Here is a 6112-nt window from a genome sequence, read left to right as displayed (position 1 = left end):
GGAGAGGGGTGCAACAATGAATGAGTAGAATTTCAAAATCTGTGTAGATGTTCATTGAAATGAAAAATAAAGAATTTTTTTAAAAAGATGTGTTAATGGTAATTGGTGACTAAATGCAATAGTGACAAATGATATGTTAAGAATCAAAGATGTTGAGGGAAGAAGTTCAAGCTATATTGAAACACTGGCAAAAAAATAAGCTCAAGAATAGACGGGACACCAAATGATATGTTTCAAGTAACAGATGCAGCACTTTAAAGTCTGAACAGTCTGTGCTTGGGAATTTGAAAGACATCTATCTGGCCCACCGGATGGAAGAGATCTGTTTGTTCCCATTCTCAAGGGAAAAAAAGCCCAATAGAATGTGGAAATTATAAAACAATATTATTAATATAACATGCAAGCCAAATATTGCTGAAGAGAATGCAACGATGGCTAGAACAGTACTACTAGAAGTTCAAGATGGGTTTAGAAAAGATCATGGCAGTGAGGAAATCATTGATCATATCAGATGGATTTTGACTGAAAGAAAAGAAAACCGGAAAAAAATATCTGCTTGTGTTCTTTTAACTACGGTTTTTGTTTTCATTTGATTTGGTTTTTTACTGTGTGGGCCACAATAAACTATGACTTACATTGAGGAGAATGGGAATCCGAAAACACTTAGGAGTGTTCATATGAAACCTAAGCCTAGACAAAAAGGATGTAATCTGAACAGAGCAAAGGAACACTACACGGTTTAAAATCAAGAAAAGTTTGCATCATGGTTGTATATCTCTACATAGCTATTCAGTTTTTATGCTGGGAAATCATCCAAGAAGTTATATTTTATGAAGAAGAATGTGGTACTGTTGTTGTTGTTGTTGTTGTTGTTAAGGGAACGGGGTATGGCAACTTGTACAGCAGGGCGATGCGACCTAGGGAATGTCTGATGAATAAAAACAATGAAAGACAGGCCCGAGGGCGGCAGATCAAAAGTCACCCAACTTTGGTTTGGTACCATCTCTTTCTGTCCACTGTGCCAGCTGATCTCTCTCTATGTGGATATTATTGTTGTTAAGTGCCATTGAGTCGCAGGCAACTCAGAGTGACTCTATGAAGGAGAGCCCTCGACGCCTGGGTGCCTTTCTTTCTCTCTCCAGGTTCACAGAGTTTCCGGAGGCAACTATCATGGAAGTGGATGCCACTCCTCCTTCCAAGCTTGTTTTACTAGGGGAGCTCCACCCCACTCTTTGTCCGCATTGGGTAGCCAATCCTTAATGCATTTGACACACCAGTGTCAAGGTGTTCAGCCTCACAGCAGCCAAAAGTGAATGCGGTACGGCAACTTGTACACCAGGGCTATGCGACCTAGAGGGAATCCTGCACAAAAACAATGAAGGACAGGCCCGAGGGCAGCAGATCAAAAGTCACCCAACTGTGGCTTGGTACCATCGCTTTCTGTCCACTCGGCCACCTGATCTCTCTCTCTCTATGTTGATATTTTTGTTGTTAAGTGCCGATGAGTCGCAGTCGACTCTGACTGACCCTATGAAGGAGAGCCCTCGATGCTTCGGTGCCTTTCTTCCTCTCTCCAGGTTCATAGCGTTTCTGGAGGCAAACTATTATGGAAGTGGATCCCACTCCTCCTTCCAAGCCTGTTTTAATCGGGGAGCTCCACCTCACTGTTTGTCCTCATTGGGTAGCCAATCCTTAACGCGTTTGACACACCAGTGTCACGGTGTTCAGCCTCACAGCAACCAAAAGTGAACGTGGTACGGCAACTTGTACACCAGGGCTATTCAAGCTAGAGGAATGTCTGAACAAAAACAATGAAAGACAGGTCCGAGGGCAGCAGATCAAAATCACCCAACTTTGGCTTGGTACCATCGCTTTCTGTCCACTGGGACACCTGATCTCTTTCTCTATGTTTATATTATTGTTGTTAAGTGCCATCAAGTCGCAGGCGACTCAGAGCGACCCTATGAAGGAGAGCCCTCCACGCTTGGGTGCCTTTCTTCCTCTCTCCAGGTTCATAACGTTTCCAGAGGCAAGCTATTATGGAAGTGGATGCCACTCCTTCTTCCAAGCTTGATTTAATCGGGGAGCTCCACCCCATTCTTTGTCCTCATTGGGTAGCCAATCCTTAATGCAGTGGACATACCAGTGTCACGGCGTTCAGCCTCCCAGAAACCAGAAGTGAACGTGATAAAGCAATTTGTACACCAGGGCTCTGAGACCTGGAGAAATGCCTAGACAAAAACAATGAAGGACAGGCCTGAGGGCGGCAGATCAAAAGTCACCCAACTTTGGCTTGGTACCATCGCTTTCTGTCCACTGGGCCACCTGATCTCTTTCTCTATGTTTATATCATTGTTGTTAAGTGACTTTGAGTCGCAGGTGACTCAGAGTGACTCTATGAAGGAGAGCTGTCGACGCTTGGGTGCCTTTTTTCCTCTCTCCAGGTTCATAGAGTTTCCGTAGTCAATTATCATGGAAGTGGATGCCACTCCGCCTTACAAGCTTGTTTTACTCGGGGAGCTCCACCCCACTCTTTGTCCGCATTGGGTAGCCAATCCTTAACGCGTTTGACACACCAGTGTCACGGTGTTTAGCCTCACAGCAACCAAAAGTGAACAAGGTACAACAATTTGTACAGCAGGGCTATGCGACCTAGAGGATGCCTGGACAAAAAACAATGAAAGACAGGCCCGAGGGCAGCAGATCAAAGTCACCCAATTTTTGTTTGGTACCATCGCTTTCTGTCCACTCGGCCACCTGATATCTCTCTCTATGTTGATATTTTTGTTGTTAAGTGCCGATGAGTCGCAGTCGACTCTGACTGACCCTATGAAGGAAAGCCCTCGATGCTTGCGTGCCTTTCTTCCTCTCTCCAGGTTCATAGCGTTTCTGGAGACAAGCTATTATGTAAGTGGATGCCACTCCTCCTTCCAAGCTTGTTTTAATCGGGGAGCTCCACCCCACTCTTTGTCCACATTGGGTAGCCAATCCTTAACGCGTTTGACACACCAGTATCACAGTGTTCAGCCTCACAGCAACCAAAAGTGAACGTGGTGCAGCAACTTGTACACCAGGGCTATGCGACCTAGAGAAATGCCTGGACAAAAACAATGAAAGACTGGCCCGAGAGCAGCGGATCAACAGTCACCCAACTTTAGCTTCATACCATCGCTGTCTGTCCACTGGGCCAGCTGATCTCTCTCTCTATGTTGTTATTATTGTTGTTAAGTGCCGTTGAGTTGCAGACAATTCAGAGCGACCCTATGAAGGAGAGCCCTCGACGCTTGGGTGCCTTTCTTCCTCTCTCCAGGTTCATAGCGTTTCTGGAGGCAAGCTATTATGGAAGTGGATCCCACTCCTTCTTCCAAGCTTGATTTAATCGGGGAGCTCCACCCCATTCTTTGTCTGCATTGGGTAGCCAATCCTTAATGCATTTGACATACCAGTATCACGGTGTTCAGCCTCCCAGAAACCAGAAGTGAACGCGGTAAGGCAACTTGTACACCAGGGCTCTGCGACCTAGAGGAATGCCAGTACAGAAACAATGAAGGACAGGCCCGAGAGCAGCAGATCAAAAGTCACCCAACTCTGGCTTCGTACCATCGCTTTCTGTCCACTGAGCCAACTGATCTCTCTCTCTCTACGTTGATATTATTTTTGTTAAGTGCAGTCGAGTTGCATGCGACTCAGAGCGACCCTATGAAGGAGAGCCCTCGATGCTTGGGTGCCTTTCTTCCTCTCTCTAGGTTTATAGGGTTTCCGGAGGCAAGCTATTATGGAAGTGGATGCCACTCCTCCTTCCATGCTTGTTTTAATCGGGGAGCTCCACTGCACTCTTTGTCCGCATTGGGTAGCCAATCCTTAACGCATTTGACACACCAGTGTCACGGTGTTCAGCCTCACAGCAACCAAAAGTGAACGCCATGTGGCAACTTGTACACCAGGGCTATGCGACCTAGAGGATTGCCGGAACAAAAACAATGAAGGACAGGCCTGAGGGCTACAGCCCTATGCCTTAAATCCTAGGCCTAGCTTGGCTTTCCTGGCTCCTGGAGGCAGAGTAGTCCTTCGAGTCCGCAAACTGCCACAACAGCTGGCAAACAGAGCCTTGCTCTCTCTGCTTGCCGGGCCATAGCAACCCTGGGTGGAGCAAACCTTGTAGAACATGGCCGCTGACTCGTCCTTCTCCTCCTTCAAGGCTTGAAGCCCTGTGCTGCCACCTTAAACCCTAGGCCAAGCCTGCCTTGCCTGGCTCCTGGAGGTAGAGTAGTCCTTCCCGTCCGAAAACTGCCATAACACCCGCCCAAACAGCACCATGCCCTCTTTGCTTGCTGGGCCATAGCAACCCTGGGCGGAGCAAACCTCAGAGAACTTGGCGGCCGACTCTCCCCTCTTCTCCTTCCGGGCTTGTCTGTATCTCTCTCCATATCTATTCAGTTTGTATGCTGGGAAAATCATCCAAGAAGTTACATTTTATGAAGACGAATGTGGCACTCGGATTGGAAAAAGATGCATCAATAACTTACCTTAAGCAAATCTCACAACTGTGCTTGCTGAGGGTGAGGGGGACTCGAAGTTGTTTACTGAAGACTATCAAGGAGTACAGTCTTCAATATGGATTACATCTCATCATCAAGAAGAGAACATATTCACCATTGGACCAATAAGTAATATCATAATAGATGTGGAAAAGATTCAAGTTGTCAATTATTTCATCTTTCTTGGATCCACAATCTATGCACTTGTTGCCAGTACTCAAACCATCAGAATATGTATTGCATTGGGAAAGACTTCCTGCCATGCAGAATTCCTCCAAAGTCCTAAAGAGTAATGATGCCAGTTTAAAGACGTGTCTGATTGAAGTCATGGTCTTTTTCAGTCATCTGCTATGCATCTGAGAGTTAGGCAATAAGGATGTCAGAAGAGTTAAACACATGGGAAAATGTTTCCTGTTCATGGATGTTGTTATTATGTGACATTGAGTCACCTGTGACCCGTACTGACCCTATGTACAACAGCTCTGAAGCCTGTCCTGTCTTAAGCCAGTCTCACTAATTCCAACGCACAACTCCCTTTGCCCCAGTCACTGTATCAATCCATCTCATCCAGTGTCTTCCTCTCCTGTACTGTCCCTCTGCCCTTCCATGCATGATGTCCTACTCCAAGGACCGATCTCTTCTAGCCATGTGCCCAAAGTATGTGAGACAGTGCTTCAAAATCCTAGCCTCCAAGGAGAAACTTAGTTTCATCCTCTCCAAAACAAACCTATTTGCTTTCTTGGTGGTCTATGGTATGGTCAAGAATCTTCTCCAGAACCACAATTTGAAGACATCAATTCTTCCGTCATCCTTAGTCATTGCCCAGATTTCTGATGTAATTGAGAAGACCATGGCCTGGATGAGGTGCACCTTAGTCTCCAGACTGGCATAGTTGCTTTTCAGTACTCTGAAAAAGTCCCTGACAGCAGACTTTTCCTATGCAACTTGTCTTTTGATCTCCTGTTGATGACAGGAGTGTTGATTGTCGACATGAGCAAGCTGTAACTGTTAACAACCTCAATCTCTTCTCCATCCATCATCGTGCTGCCTATTTACCCAGTGGTGAGAATCTTTGTCTTCTTGATGCTGAGCTTCCATCCATATTGAAGACTACTGTCTTTGATCTTCTGCAGCAAGTACTTTAGGTCCTCTTCAGTTTCAGCGAGCAAGGTCATGTCATCTGTATAATGTAGGTTGCTGATGAGTATTCCTACAATCCTGATGTCACATTCCTCCTCATAAAGCCCAGCCTCTTGAATGCTCTGTCCCCGACACACTCCTTTCCTGATTTTTAATCATGCAATATTTCCTTGCTCTGTTCTTGGACTTCCTGATTTAAGTATGTTTGCTGTTGTTATGTGCTGTCGAGTCGTTTGCAACTCATAGCGACCCTATGCACAACAGCCCTAAACCCTGCTCTATCCTGCGCCAACCGCACCGCATCTGACACGCCCAACCCGATTACCCCAGTCACCAAATCAATCCATCTCATAGAGGGTCTTCCCCTCCTGCGCTGTCCCTCCACCCTCCCAAGCATGATGTCCCTCTCCAAGGACCTGTCCCTCCTGGCAATA

Source organism: Elephantulus edwardii, unplaced genomic scaffold (genome assembly GCF_000299155.1).
Source record: "Elephantulus edwardii isolate Elephantulus edwardi_28Jun2011 unplaced genomic scaffold, EleEdw1.0 scaffold00514, whole genome shotgun sequence".
NCBI lineage: Eukaryota > Metazoa > Chordata > Mammalia > Macroscelidea > Macroscelididae > Elephantulus > Elephantulus edwardii.
Note: the sequence above shows the minus strand (reverse complement) of the source record.